This window comes from Lygodium microphyllum, chromosome 22 (assembly GCF_053477565.2).
Source record: "Lygodium microphyllum isolate KBCC chromosome 22, Lygodium_microphyllum_v1.1.10, whole genome shotgun sequence".
NCBI lineage: Eukaryota > Viridiplantae > Streptophyta > Polypodiopsida > Schizaeales > Lygodiaceae > Lygodium > Lygodium microphyllum.
Window position 1 is genome coordinate 44,440,957 of NC_141156.1, and position 16,554 is coordinate 44,457,510.

The window sequence follows — 16,554 nt, forward strand, 5'->3', positions numbered from 1 at the left end:
GTATTATTTTTGCATTCATCCCTATGGCCTATTATATCACATCAACATTTAATAAAGGGCTTCAAGAAATTGAAGACCCATAGAGAAATTTGGCATCATGTTTGTCATTGGGTTTTGTAGATTTTGAAGCTACACATACTTCATAAGGGGATGGCTTGCCTTAAACATAGACGTACTTATAGGACCATTGAGAATAATGGTTTTGGAAAGGAAGGAATATCCATGGCATCAGATGCAAATTCATTTTCAGTAGCATCAACATTTTCTTTGCCAAGAAAAAGAAGCCACATCTCAATGGGAATAGTTGTTGTTAGAGTAAAGACATGAGTGGGAATAGTTGTTGTTGTTTGATAATTGCATGCTTGAAGATAAATTTCAAGGACATGAGTTGGAATAAAGGCATCCACATATGATCCATGTTCATGGATTTTAACCCTTTTAGGGGTTTCACAAGTGGTGTTAAGCATTTTAGCCTATTTTTTTGAAAAGTCTCAAGGAACTAAGGATTTCTATTCCAACCCATTTGGTGGGGTGGGAGTGTCAACTCCAAGGTTTTTTGGGGTCTTGGATTTTCATCCTAGAATAGGATGCTAAGACGATGAAATGGATACATGATAATGGACTTGGAAGGATCCATCTAGTTATTCACGTTCATTTCATCCTCTTTCGTCAAATTATCTATGTTATCCATCAAAGTTCTTAGCTTTACAATGGCCCTTATGGGATTGAGAGTGCAATATGATAGATTTTTAGCAAGTTGTCAAAATATAATTGCATAGAAGAAGTTTTTTTGGTTCAAGAATGAAAGATGTGATTGAGAGCAAGAATGGAAGAGGGTGTTGCAAATTTTAGTGTCCACTACAAACATATGTAGTTTGCTCCATGAGAGAGAGAGAGAGAGAGAGAGAGAGAGAGAGAGAGAGAGAGAGAGAGAGAGAGAGAGAGAGAGAGAGAGAGAGAGAGAGAGAGAGAGAGAGAGAGAGAGAGAGAGAGAGAGAGAGAGAGAGAGAGAGAGAGAGAGAGAGAGATGGAAGGGAGACCCACGTTTGCAATGTTTTTAATTGAATTTTCTTTTGATGAAATGCATGTTGAATAGAATATATTTTCAAAGGGAACTCAAGAAAATGCTATTAACATTTGCTACATAGCAATGTCTAGGGACATGCTATTTGGAAAATGTTAACTTGCTTACACACCCAAGCAATTCAAGTCCTAATGAGAATGACAAATCTACCCACTTCAGCACATTCCTTACCAATCTTTGATGGGGGACCCAATGAGGATATGGAATTGCATAGTTTCAATTTTTAGAAGCTTATGTTTAGTTTTCAAATTGAGTAGGAACCTCATCATATGATATTCTTTATTATGACGTTAAAAGGAAATGTGGAGAAGTAGTATTATTGACTTGCACCAAACTCAATAGCCACTATGTAGGATTCCTATACCTCTTTCCATAAGGGGTTCTCAAAGTAAAAGGGTGGATAGTATTGGCCACAAATTTTGAATGAAACTTAGCAAGAGTTCAATGAAAGTATGAGAGCATACACAAATAAACTCTAAGAGGTTTTCTATTGCTTGGATACTTGAATTAAACACTATATCTATCATAGTCTTTGGTACCTTTGCATGTTACATTATGGCATTTGGATTATGCAATGCACCTAGATTCTAGCAAGGGACTTTTGATAAGACATTTGCTAGCATTTCACATGAAGAACTCAAGGTCTTCATTGAAGACCTTGGGGCCACCACAATTTGCAAAACAACACCTCATAGTTATATAAAGTGTTTTGAGTGTTGTCATCAATATTGCATTACTTTAAATTCATGTAAGTATCATCAATATTGCATTGCTTTAGATTCATGTAAGTGTGTGTTTGGAATACCATATGGCTTACTCACAAGGCACATTGTAAGTGCAATGCTAGTAATACTGAAGAGATAGCCATCATTGTAGCAATGAGCCCACCCACCAACCTTAGAGAGATGCAAAATTTCATATCTTTAGTGGGTTATAATTGAAGCTTATAAATACATTCCCTATGAGCACTCTATTTCTACTAACACATTTGCCATCCTATAGCCTTTCACTTGAGTGGAATAAGCCTTGTATGGTAGCATTTGAGAATGTCAAATGCAAGCTAGACATTTGTCTTTAAAGCACCAAAGGGAGAAAACGTTTTTCTATATCTTTACAACAGCCACTATGTTTGGCTCAAATTTTGGAGACTTACTCATACCATCTGAATGCTTTTGCAAGTGAAAGTTTGGAATTTTTAAACTTCAAATAGTCATTTAGAAAAGCTTTGTTTGGCAATGGTGTTGTCCACAAAGAAGTTCAAACATTATATTTATTATGAGAAGGTTGCATTCTTTGGGCAAGGTTATGATTACTATTGAATAACCTTCAACCCCCTAAATATTTAGCTAGATGGTTAATCTCTCTAGTGCAAGAGTTTTGACTATGAAATCTGCAATAAGCCACCAAAGTTGCAAGGCATTGCAAAGTGCCATTTTGGACACCTAGTGCAAGAGTTGGTGTGTAAACAAGACACACACGTTCAAAACAAAGTCATGATTCAAGCCTTGATTGAGGCCCTAAAAATAAAGCATAACAAAACCATTCCAAAATGATTTTGAAAAGGAAGCACGAATAGAACAAGAAGATATATATGGAAGTCTGGGTATACAATACAATATTTAAACATGCCATAGGCCACACTCAATTTAAATTAATGTTTGGGAAAAAATGTGTTCTCCCCTTAGAAATAGAGTAATCAACAATAAAAATTACATTAAATAGTTCTCTAAGAGAAGAGGAAACCCTACAAGAGTGACTAACCTCCTTAATACACCTTCATGAAATTTGTTTGCAAACCCTTTTGTTGTTGGAGAAATTGAACTTGAAACTCATAAACTAATGCACAAAATTGAAGTGAGATCCAAGAGAAATTAGAAAATAGAAATGCACAAAGAGAAGCATGACACAACTTGGGTGCAATTATCCCCCCATGCATTAGAAGGGCTCTCCCCAATACTTGTATTTATAAAATTTTATTGATATTGTGCCCGAATTAGCATCTTAAATCCATGCTTTCTTCTATTTCGGTGAACAATTCCCCTTTCCCTAATATGTAAACAACATATAACAAATCTATAAACTATCTTTAAAAAGGTTGAATTAAAAGAAAAGTTTAAATTAAAATGTTTAATCTAACACACATAGAGAACTTTTGATTTAAAAAGAAGTTTGATTTAAATAAAGGAGAGAGAGAGAGAGAGAGAGAGAGAGAGAGAGAGAGAGAGAGAGAGAGAGAGAGAGAGAGAGAGAGAGAGAGAGAGAGAGAGAGAGAGAGAGAGAGAACCTAGGCCCTTACACATGAGAGAGAGAGGGGGGAGGAGGGAGGGATTTAATTAAAAATGGGAGGGGGAAAAGAAAGAGAGAGATTATAAGTGAGAGAAAGGGGAGGGGGTCTTAATTTAAAAAAGGGGGGGGGGGGGGGGAAGGCTTTAATGAAAAAAGGGAGGGGGCAGAGAAAATCAAAGATTACACGTGAGAAAGAGGGGACTTGGGGAGGGGGTTTTGATTGAAAAAGGGAGGTTTGGAAAAGGGGGTAGGTTGTTGTGAAATCCAAACAAATTTAAATCCTCAAAATTTAATATCATGTAAAGATTTGTCCATATGTGCCAACACAAGCATACAATTAAAGCACTTCAAGTGCACAAATGCATTATTGTAACAATGCCAATACTAATTATTGTGCTCCATCCAATGCTTCATATCTTCCTCCAATTCCTTGATCTAAATATCCCTCCATCAACAACACAAAATAAATAATCCTAATGGCATCCATTTTGCATAATATGGCCAATGCCACATGTTCACATTTTCAACGAGACATGATTGTATGCTAAAATTCATATTTAATATAAAAATCAAGTTACTTTAAATCAATAATCAATTAATCAAATAAATCAATGTTCATAACATTTGCATCAAGAGGCTATAAAGAAACACATGAAAGCTTTACATGAGTTGTGAGTTAAAAAACTAACGTCATTAAGGAACAATTGATGCTATATTAGGATGCCTAACACCTAACATTTATATTAGTTTCGCTATAGGTTTGGAAAGCCCCAAACCTCCATAGGGCTTCCCAAACCTACTCCCTTTTCCAAACCTCCCTTTTTCAATCAAAACCCCCTCCCCTCCTCTCTTTCTCAAGTGTAATCTCTCATTTTCTCTTCCCCCCTCCCCCCCCTCTTTTTTTAAATTAAAACCCTCCCCTTTTTAATTAAATTCCTCCCCCCTCTCTCTCTGTCATGTGTAGGGCCTATGTTCTCTTTCTCTCTCTCTCTCTCTCTCTAATTAAATCAAGCTTCTTTTTAAATCAAAAGTTTCTCACTCTCTTTCTCTCTCAGATTTAAACTTTTCAATTTAAAATTTTTAATTAAATATTTTTTTAAAAAAATTTAATTTAAAGTTTTTCAAACATAGTTTTTCACACACTTTGAGAGAGAGAGAGAGAGAGAGAGAGAGAGAGAGAGAGAGAGAGAGAGAGAAGAAGAAGAAGAAGAAGAAGAGAGGAGGAGGGAAGAGGAAAGAGAATAGTCTTTTTTAAATTAAACATTTTTCTTCTCCCCCTCCCGCCTCTCTCTCATGTGTAGGGCCTAGGTTTCCTCTCTCTCTCTCTCTTTGTTAGATTAAACTTTTTAATTTAAACTTTCTTTTTAATTAAAATAAGGAGAGAGAGAGAGAGAGAGAGAGAGAGAGAGAGAGAGAAAAAGAAAGAAGAGGAGAGGGAGGGGGAACAGAGAGAAAGAGAATTATAGAGAGAGGAAATATAAAATTTAAGAGAGAGAGAGGAAAAGAAAAAAAGAAAAGACAGGAGAGAGGAGGGAGAGAGACAGAGAGAAGAAAAGGAGACAGCATCACTGATGACGTCAGGGAGCGGATGCATCGCACCTCTCCAAGGCGTACGACTAAGGCGGTGACCAAGGCATAGACCTTGGAATCTTGGCCTTGGCATACTTGGCAACCGGCTATAAATGCTTCATTGGCACCATTGGTTACGCGTGAGAAGCTCCCACTAGATTCTTGTAGGAAAATCTTCTCGAGAGGTCACCCATCCCGTCAATGTCGTCACCCAAGTGCACTTAAGTGCCAAATGACTATCCACTAGGCTAATTCTTTTTATTGTTCTATACTACAAACATAGTCTTAATAAGCTAGTCTTAGGAGGGTCTCCCAAGTCTTTCTTCCATGAACTAGCATGTAATACCTCATTAATAACAACAATTATCTTCATAATGAGAGTCGGTTTTATCATTAGAGTTAGTTTTTAAAAATGTGCAACATAAATCAATTTTCTTTAGAATGTATACGTACATTAAAATAAATTAAGTAATGGGGATATTACAAAGGTTGTTGGGGGTAAAGGCACCTATGTCTATGCCACTCATGACATATACACTATAGGTGGTGAGCACCTAGCTCTGTCACTTAATTCTTTATTCTTTGAGTGACATTTAAATAAGGGAAGGTCAATCACATACTGTGACTATTGGAGTTCCCACATCTTGTTTCTCTCTCTCTTGCTCTCTTGCTCCATCCACCATAGCTCACTTCTCCATTGCTTCTACTTAGTTGTGCTCTCACTCGGGCTTCTCCCTTCACAATGTTTCTTTATGATTGCCAAACTTCCAATCCATCTATATGGAGTGATGCTAGTATAATAATGTTTCTAGGCATATGATTTAGGGTTGGTAGCATATGTTGTGATGGTCATTTATAATCATAATAATATTTTTATTTATACATTGGAGCCTTAAAATATTATATTTTTCCAACACCAAATTGCATGCTAAAACTTGCAAAATGACATAAAAAGGACCTCATAAAAGCTTGGTATGATCCATGTAATGACAACATTCTCTTTAAAGATTCATGTGTAGAGTTGAATGAATGCCCAAAATATGGGGTTGATTGGTTACAGATTTACATGCAAGTGTTCTATCACTTCCTTATAAGTCACCATTATCAAAGTTACATTATATTGAGTTTGCACTTTTGATCTCATCATCAAGTTATAACACTTGCATTGATATGTCTATGAATGAATGTATTGTATGACAAATGTTGGATGAGGAGGATTGTGAATATATTGAACCAAAAAGCTTGAGAACTTGCTTTATCTATTAAGTTGAATTGTGGCATGCAAGTCACATAATGGCTTAATTAGTTAATATTATGAAAATATGTGATGTAGCTTATTTATGCTCTCATCTTCATAAACCTACAAGTGCCTTTAAGAGCAAAGTTTCTTGATACATGGGTTGTATGGAGTTGTTCATTGAGCACTATTTGATTAATAGAAGTATTGGTTCTTAGAATTAGATGGCTTAGGCTTTGAATTTTATGTCATAACTAATCATGGTTAATAATAGGATCATCACAAAAGGTGAGAAATTAGAATATAGGGAAGCTTCTATTATGGAACGTGTTTCCACCAACATAATGGTTCCCAACAAGGTCTAGCACTAAAACTGGGAATACATATAAACTTGATTTCTACATGTGATAGTATCTATAATATGGAAACATGTTTTAAAAAGTGTCACAGTCTATGTCACCAAAAGAATATGCTTTTCAAAGTGTGCTAGTTTTAATTTTTTTGGGAACATGATCCCATCCATGGCATGACGAAATTGCAAACTTGAAATCAGTTTCCATTCTAGAAGTCATCATAACTTATAGGTTTGCAAACGAGTTCCTATTCTTACTATGAAGCAAGCCCTAGTGGGAACAAGTCCATAGAAGATCCAATATTGTGAAACTAGAGAACTATCTTGCTACTATTATGTCTCATTCTTCCCTCAGGTCTACCTCTAAGCTACACTTAGTTTCTTAAACACTACATCCATCCTTTAGCAAGATGTCAATACCCTCTAGTAGTAGGATCCCAATATTATCCATCTCCTCATTTCTAGTGATAAGAAGGACAAAGCCTTGTGTGTACATCATTACTTTGATGTTGGAGCAAAGAATTCAATGCATGTGTCATTATCATCAAGGGTGCATACATCAAGCTCCTAGAATCACAATGAGTCATATTGGCATGTATGGACAATGGGATCACTAAAAAACTCTGGTAAGCATGAACAACATAATTAAATGGCTCTCTTGGCCTAACAAAATAAAACAAGTCACTACATGCACAATATTATAATGCTAAAAGTTACTCCATTTGTCCCTAAGAATGAATGTTATACTCTCCCACTAGAGCAAAGGTAAATGGGATCTTAGGTCCTAAGCTAAATGGAGAAAATTATTGACCAAACCCCCTACATTAATATCTAGGGATGTTGGAAAATCCTGTGTCCATGACAAAGTAAGGAGTTGTCAATGGCCACTTGACTCACTACCCATGCTAACCACTAATGAGACTAAAGAGTGTGACTTTGGCTAGTAACTCGAAAAGTTTCCAATCTTGATTTCATCAAATAAGGGAAATAATCCTCATGTCCACAACTAAAGAAAAAATCTTCATAATAGACATAAGTGGCTAATGAGTTTGTAAAGTAGTTCCATTGCCTAAGTATAAGTTGGCATGTTATTCACTCAAACAATGTGAGCATAGTCATAGATGCATGGTGTTACATGCATAAGATGGGATGTTGTATAGTATACATCCTAATCAATTAATTTATAATCAACTATGAGCCACCTTTTGCTTGCAACCATCAAACACCTCCATGTTTGGAAATGTTTAAGCCCATAATATTTGAATATGTTGTTCATAAAACCTATGCTAAATATGCACCAACTTTCATAATGTCTCTATTCGCCGTAGCTGCTTCGTGGCAATTTCTGTCTTGAAGTAGTGAGAGAAGTTAACTTTGCTCAACAATCCATTTCTCATCTTTCTCTCTTCTCTTTTTCCTCTCAATTTCTAATTTTTTAACTCTCTCTCTCTCTCTCTCTCTCCACTTCTCTTCTCTCTCTCTCTCTCTCTCTCTCTCCCCTTTTATTCTCCCCCCTCTCTTCTCTCTTTTCCTTCTCTCTCCCTCTCCTCTTTTTTCATTTTTTTCTTCTTCTCTCTCTCTTCATTGTTTTTAAAATTTTTTTCTTTTCTCTCTCTCTCTCTCTCTCTCTCTCTCTCTCTCTCTCTCTCTCTCCTTCTTTTGCTTTCTTTCCGTCCCAGCCTCTCTTAAAGTTCGTAAATTTTATATTTTCACTTATGTTTATATTATATCTCTTCTCCTCTCTCTCTCTCTCTCCTTCTCTCTCTCCTCCTCTCTCTCTAGAAATATATTTAGATTTTAAAAATAATTTTCTCTTTTCTATTTTTCTCCATCTCTCTTTCTCTTTCTTCTTCTTCTTCTCTGTCTCTCTCCCTCCCCTCTCCTCTTTTTTCCTTCTCTCTCCTCTTTTTTCCTTTTTTCTTCTTTTCTTTAAATTTTTTTCATTTCTCCTTTTAAATTTTATATTTCTTCTCTCTATGTTCAAATTCTCTCTCTTCTTCTTCTTGTCATCAAAAAATGCTAAAAAGCAAGCGTTCTCTCTTTACCCCCCAGTTACTATATAAACAAGGGCAGAGTGTCACGGTAGACACATGAATACACACTCAGACACACAATGGCAAATGCTGACGTCTCTCTGTTGGTTGGCACAATGAAGCTCTGGTGCACTCAACCGAACCTCTCCACACCTATGTGGAAGTGCTACTCAAATCCATTAGCTTCTTCCATGGCTCCCAAGAGACGTCGAGATGCTGAGTGAGGTCACGCTTAGAGAGCTTCCCAATGGGAGGAAGTAGTCACTGAAGTACAAGCAAAAGTTAACCCTGAATCCATTTAACCTGAAGGACCGGTTATTCCACAACAAATTGAGGTTGCGACCATAAATTGTAATCATGATGAATGGCCAAACGGAAATAATCAGGTTAGTACATACGAAAAGGATCACGATTATTTAGAATTTACTTAGACTTGTAAAAGCATGTTAGTATTATCAAATGCCTTTAGGAAGGAATACGAAAATTGATGAAGGGGATAGATTCCATGCATCGCATTGAGAACTGTGTTAAAATGTTTTATGGTTATGATTACTTTTGGATTTGTGAATGATGAGTTATGGCTCTTATGATTCCGGGCTTGCATAGCCTCTGGATTGTGGTGGTCCGGGAAATCGGGATCCCCAACCCAATGCTCCCTAACACTTTGCGGAGTGTGGAAAAACTCACTTGCGGCGAGTGGGGGTCCTATGCTCTTGAGGGAGATAGGTGTTTTTGATATTTGATCACTCGAGCACTTGAGAGGGAAAAGGGACGAGTTATAAGCACCCTTGCTATGTAGGACAGCTCCGGAGGCTCAAGGAAGCTTAGAGGGGCTTTGAGCCAGTACATTCCCTATTGACCATAGATGGAGTGCACATAGAGAGGTCCTATCCTAGACTGGTGGACCGTGTCTTTCTATGGAAAGACACATTTGTACCACTTTGTGGAGTGATGGTGAAATAAAGTACTTGATTTTTAAATTGTTTGTTATGTGCTAAAGATTGAGTTTAATGAACCTAGTTTAATGGAGTAATAAAAGGAAGCTAATTTTATATGTCCAAACAATGTTGGTAGTATGCTTTGCTAATTAGAAAACTAAGAAAACCCCATTGAGGAAAGTGAGAGGCTTTGATCCTGATGATTGGACGCCTATGACTATGTGGACCCGATAAGTCGGGTAACTTTCCAACATTAGATAGAGTTGATTAAATTATGACCCTTCCAATATCGGTAGGATTAGTTACCAAGTTTAACATTGTTTTAGGGGGGCGGAGCTGAGATTTTACCTTATGGGTAGGGGGATCGAGTTACACTCTCCCCCATCTCTCACTCTCTTTCAACCAAGTGTGGTGTTAACCTTACTCCTACCTTTGATTGATTACAAAGTGGTATTCTTAGGTGGGTGTTAAATTGTTGTTAGGGGTGGCTTGTCCACGCTTCCCCTATGAAGTAGAATTGAGATTCCCATGTTCAACTAAGTCCAATGTTTCCCATGGGGAGACGAGATGGTGATGTGCATGGATATGAATTTCAGTTGACTACTAAGAGGACTTCTCTAGCTTTATTGGAGGAGGCACCTCACACGTGGTATTAGAGCAGCCTAGGTTCCAAAAGAGCATTTAGTGCAAGGTTAAGTTGTCAATGTATAAAAGGAAATAATAAAATAACCACAATTGTTTGAAGAAAATTGTTGTTGAATATTATGCACTAACACTAGCATACACATTGTGCTCATCAGGAACTTAGCGACGAGGAAGCTACTTGTTTCCATGATATTTTTCCCATAATGTATCAAATAACCTTAGGGTCGAATAAATTCTCATACCACGATGCTATATTTGAGATAATGGAGACGATGTTTATTCCTCCAAGTGTTTTGCAACCTCATCCTAACTCATGGTACATGAGAGATTTCTGGCCAAGGAATATGTCACATATGGAGATTTATTGTAGGCATAACATTCTTCTTCATTATGAACTATGAAGGATTCGATGGGCTGAACAACTAAGGATAGTTAAGATATACCTTTTGTTTAGTGCTTTTGTTGAATGGTTACAAAACATAGAGGATGAGTCTGTATTTGAAACCTTGTGGATATATCAGAAAGTGTTACAAATAGTACCACGCGAGAGAGTTATTGTAGTACCAAGAAGGCCTTATTTTGGTATGGGATGTTATGGTTAAGAGCCACCACATTATGTTGTTTTTCATGTATATGAGATTCCGCCAAGATATGAGAATATAGACCTTGATACTTTTCATGAGGAAAGGATCCATGAGATGATATATTGGTAATACATCTTTGTAAGTGTTTTTTATAAATATAAAGTCATTATTATTTTTGAAGAGCATGAGTTATGAGCTTATGATGATAATTGAGTTGCTTTGACAAGTTAATGATGAAGTACGCTTTATGCGAGTGATTTTTGAGATCATGTGCTCCACTGCTTGCCAATGAAACATGTTGGAATTAAGGGAAAACGTAATGGATATCTTAGAGAAGACTCGTTTATGGAGTTGTTTAAGCTTATGAAGGGGCTACAATTAGAGCCCAAACTTGGGGAAGGGACAACCCTTACTTTTACTAAGACTCAACTCTGTACAAAGATATGAAAGTCCATCTCAAGTTGTTGAAATGGCTTGAGGGCGTCAAATTGATAAGACTTTATAAGTGTGATACTCTTTGAAATGATAAGGTAAAATATATCGATGGAAAAATTGTAATGAGAAATAAATGGGTGTATGATCAGTATACAAAGGTTATTTCTCTCAATAGGGAGTGTAAAGTCTATGAGCTTCTAGAGTATCCCGATCTCCCAAAATCTTATAGATTCCTAGAGACACCTTGTTTTGTAACAAAAAAGTTATGAAGATAATCAGAATCGCCAATTGGTGCAAATTAATGAAACATACAAGGAATTCCGAGAGAAGAAGTTTCTTCTCAAGTATACACCAACACCTAGGTTTAGTGGTGAAGGACCCAAGGTGGAGCAAGATGCAGAAGCATGGATTGAGGCTTTGGATGACAATTTCCTAACCGCTAAAACTACTAGCGCAAATCAGTCCATGACTGCTCGTCTTTGTCTTATTGGCAAAGCTAAGCTTTGGTGGAAACAATTTTGCCAAGATAAAGGGGTAAAAGAAGCTTCCCAAACTTGGGAGGAGATCAAAGAAGCTGTGAAAGGACGTTATCTTCCCCTATCTTTTGAATCAATCAAGATGAATGAATTCTACAACTTACGATAGTTAAACGTAACCTTGGAAGGATACTATTCTAAGTTTGTGAGTTTGCGCAATTATGCACCCCCAATGACAACGTCTTGAAGATGCTCTTATGCAAGCAAAACGTATGGCCAAGGAAATCACTCGAAATGGCCAAAGGAATTGTCCAATAAACAACGATGGAAGGGGCTAGCCAAACCGTGGTGTCGACATGGCCAATGCCAGAAAGAATGCTAGAGCTAGTGCAATCACCCAACGACCAAATGGGATAGGAATCAAACACTGCTACCAGTGTAGAAGAATTGGACACCTAATGACAAATTGTCCTAACCATCCTCAAATCCTAGCCCAAACCAAGTTTGTGGAAGAGGCCAAGGGAACAACAACAACAACCTAGGCTGTGGACGTGGAAGAATAGTTGGTGCTTGGGTAAATACCATGATTGGACAATTTGAGGAATGCACGTTAGGTGAAGAAATTGAAAGAGGATCCATTCATGCTGCAGTGGAAAGGAAAGGAACAGACCACCAATGTTCATCAATTCAATCTGTAGCTACTTACAAGGGTACGTCGTTTATATTCTTAATTTATTATTGTAGCACGCATTCCTTTCTTGCACCCATGACAGTTAAAAGATTGCATCTAGAATTGAGGGGGACAAGGAAAATGATAGTAGAATTGGCTAGTGGAAAGGAAATCGCCTCAATGGAAACTGTAGGGAAACTTCAATTTGAGTTAGACAGCCATATAACTGAAGCAGAATTGCGAATCCTACGACTAGGATGCTACGATTGCATTCTAGTAATGGATTGGCTCAAGAACAACAAAGCCCAGATTCTATGTGCTGAAGAGGAAATAATCTTTCAAGACTTGGAAGGAGAAACCGTAAAGGCATATGGGAAAGCTGGAAGAACTAGAGTCCAACTAACCAAGGCAAGTCGACTCAGGTAGGGATTGCAGAAAGGTTAACCAATCTACATGATCTAGTTGAATAAGGTCAAAAAGACTAATGAAGATACTCTACAATCCTAGATCAATGACTTTGAGGACATCTTTCCAGAAGAATTGACTCAAATACCTCCAAATTGTGGGGTTGATCATGAAATAAAATTGATTCCATGGAGCCGAGCTAGTGTCAAAACGAGCATACAAAATGTCTATTCCTGAAGCTATTGAGCTTAAGGAACAATTGAGGCAATTGATAGAGCAAGGATTTATCTGCCCAAGTAACTCACCTTGGGGAGCGTATGTCCTCTTCTAGAAAAAGAAAGACGGAACACTTAGACTCTACATTGACTTCAGAGGACTAAACCAGGTTATGGTCAAGAATAAGTATCCCATACCTAGGACAGATGAACTTTTAGATCGCCTACACAAAGCCAAGGTTTTTTCCAAGATTGATCTAAGGCATGGTTACTATCAATTTCGAATCAAGGAACATGATATCCCAAAGACTGTCTTCAGCACCAGGTATGGTCATTATGAATTTTTAGTCATGCCATTTGGATTGACTAATGCCCCAGCTACATTCAATCATCTAATGCAAGACATCTTTCGACCATATCTAGATGATTTTGTGCTAGTATTCTTTGATGATATACTAATATACTCCTAATCAACAAAGGAACATGAAGGTCACTTAAGGATCGCCCTAGTAACACTCTGTGAAAATCAGCTCTATGCCAATATGAGTAAATGCGTATTTCTCATTGGCAGGATTGGATATCTTGGATACATTGTTTCCGCTAATGGAATCTCTGTAGACCCTACAAAAGTGAAAGATATCCTAGAATTGCCAATACCTAAGATAGGAAAAAAAAATCAAGGGTTTTTGGGACTAACAGGATAGTACCGAATCTTGATCAAGGATTATTCCCTCATTGCTGCACCCTTGACAAATCTTTTGAAGAAAAATAGTATAATCATTTGGACCAATGAGCATCAAGAAAGCTTTGATAAGGTTAAAGAAGTTGTAACCACTACACCTATATTGAAACTCCCTGACTTCAATCAACCATTTGAGGTGATCACTGATGCAGTGTGGACTTGCGATCGGTGGGGTGCTAGTACAAAAAGGAAGACCAATGGCCTATACTTCCAGAAAATTGAAACCCTACAAGTCCAAGTATGCCACTCATGACCTTGAGTTACTCGCAGTAATCCATGCCTTGAAACTATGGAGACACTACCTGACAGATCATAAAAGTCTTAAGTGGATCTTCACCCAAGCTGACCTAAACATGAGGCAAAGAAGATGGATAGAGATACTAAAAGAATTTTATTTTAAAATCAAATATCGTCCACAGAAGGACAATGTTGTTGCAGAAGCCTTAAGCCCAAAAGCCTTTCTTAATAATGTTGTAGAAGTTTGAAGCTTAAGAACCATATCCATACCTGATAACCTTGTACTTGAACTTGTACACCAAGCTATTTCTTAGGATAAGGAATATGAAGGACTCATGGCTAAGGTACTTCAAGGAGGAAGCTTTGACAAAGAAAGGTCCAAGATTAGGGATTATTGTGCTAGCAATGGTTGTCTATATTACCATGATCGCCTTTGTGTCCCAAAAGGACCAGAAGTGAAGACCAAGGTCTTATGGGAAGCACATGACAGCCCCATTGCACGACATCTGGGGTATGCCAAGACACTCAACACAATTCCTAAGAGCTATCACTGGCCAAGATTAAAAAGGGATGTATTAAAGTATGTAACTCAATGCTTGGCTTGTCAAGATTCAAGAAAGGATCAAGATGCCTAGAGAGCTACAACCCTTGGACATTCCACAAATGAAATGGGAGTTAATAAGTATTGACTTTGTTGTTGGATTACCTACTACTGGTGGTGGATATGATTCCATCATGGTAGGGATTGATAGATTGACAAAAGTTGCACACTTGATCCTAGTCAAAAAAGCCTATAAGTCATCTGACATTGCTCGAGTCTTTATCAAATAATTATTTAGGTTACATGGATTGCCAAAGAGCATAATCAGTGATCGAGACTCTAGGTTCACCTCTAAGTTTTGGACTTGCCTATTCCATGCAATTGGAATGTAGCTATACTTCAGTATTGCTTATCATCCTCAAACTGATGGCCAAACTAAAAGGGTGAACTAGACCATTGAAGATATTCTAAAGTCTTATTGTGGCAAAGAACCGAAATGGTGGATTGAACATTTAACTTTAGTGGAGTTTGCTTATAACACTTCCTTTCAACAAACAATCAAGATGTCGCCATTCTAAGCCTTGTAAAGGAAAGAATGTCATACACCTCTAAAATTCTCAGATCCCACTCTCAAAGTAGAAACTTCTAAGGGTATGCTTGAAGAGATGGACCAACAAATCCAATTGATCTGTCATGACATCCAAGTTTCTCAAGATCTGAACATCCCTTTAAGAAGCATCGGAAAGACCAAGAGAGCAGGCCTCATGGTGGCATCTACAATGCCCATGCTCTCGAAAACCTGCAAGAGACACCCTTCCTCTTCATCAAGAAACCATACTCACACACAGAAGGATTGTGCACACAAGAGATAAGACCATCATCTTCATCCTCACTCTCTTCTTCTTCCATGGAAGAGAAAGCAAGAAAGCACAAGAAAGGAAAGAGAGGAAGAGTTGTGCCAAATGCAAGAGAGAAGAAAAGATACGTGCAAGAGGAAGATAAAGAAGAGAGAGAAGGAGGTTGCAACCACCTCTCTCAACCACTTTCCCCCAAATCACACGACTCCCTATCCCACCTTTTCATATTTCTTTAAGGGTTTTTTTTACATGAGCATACTTAGACCTTAGAAAGGAGTTCTATGAACATTGACACATTAAAATCTTTCAGCTTTTGCAAAACACACACACTACTTCTCATGCTCATGGCTTGCGGACCCACTAAAATACCATGGAAAATAACAAAGAATTTTACAATGATAGCATACATATAATAGAATTACAAGGCCAAAATGCTTGGATTTTTGTTGATGCTGGCCTCTTATTATGCCTTTGCTTGCACAAATTTCAGGGTTATCATTCCTCCTCTTCCAAGCTTGTGAGCGTCCTCGCAAACACTTTGGAAAGACACTTTGCCTTGGAGTAACCACATCATGTTGATGAAGAAACTACATCTCTTTACTTCACTTCACATTGGAATTGGACCACCTGAATTGGTACCCATCCAAAAACACCATGCTTTCTCACACACGTCCACTTCAAATCTTAACTTTTTCTTCACACCAGCATTTGTAAAACCTTCCACTTTCACTTTGAAAAGAGAACAAGGCAAAACACCCTCCAAAAGAACACAAATCTGCCCACAATCTCTTGCAAAGAAGAAAAGAGAACCACCTTCATCTTGAAGCACATTGTAGGCGTCTCCATGGAAAGTACCATGGAGCTTTAACCCACAAAACAATATTACTTTAAGTGCACCCTCACAAAAGATTTGCCAATGAAGAGCTCTACCTGGAAAAAATTTGTGTGCTTTGTACAAAAGGGAAGGAGAAGTTTTATTTTGGAGAAAAAAACCTAATAGCTACTCTAATTCTTGTGTGAGAAAGTAAGGCTATTAAGGCACATTGTGAGGAAAAGTTTAGAAGAGGGATGTGAACAGACTCTAGAGGGATATAGGGTCAATACTTCAAAATAAGTTTTATTTTTACTTTTTAAATTAGGTGTCGTTAGAGTTTTCTGCCTGATAAGGATAAAGGATATGAATGATGATGATCAAGACACGTGGATGAAGGAATCGGCAGTGTGACTCAAGGCTATGATGGTGGTGGA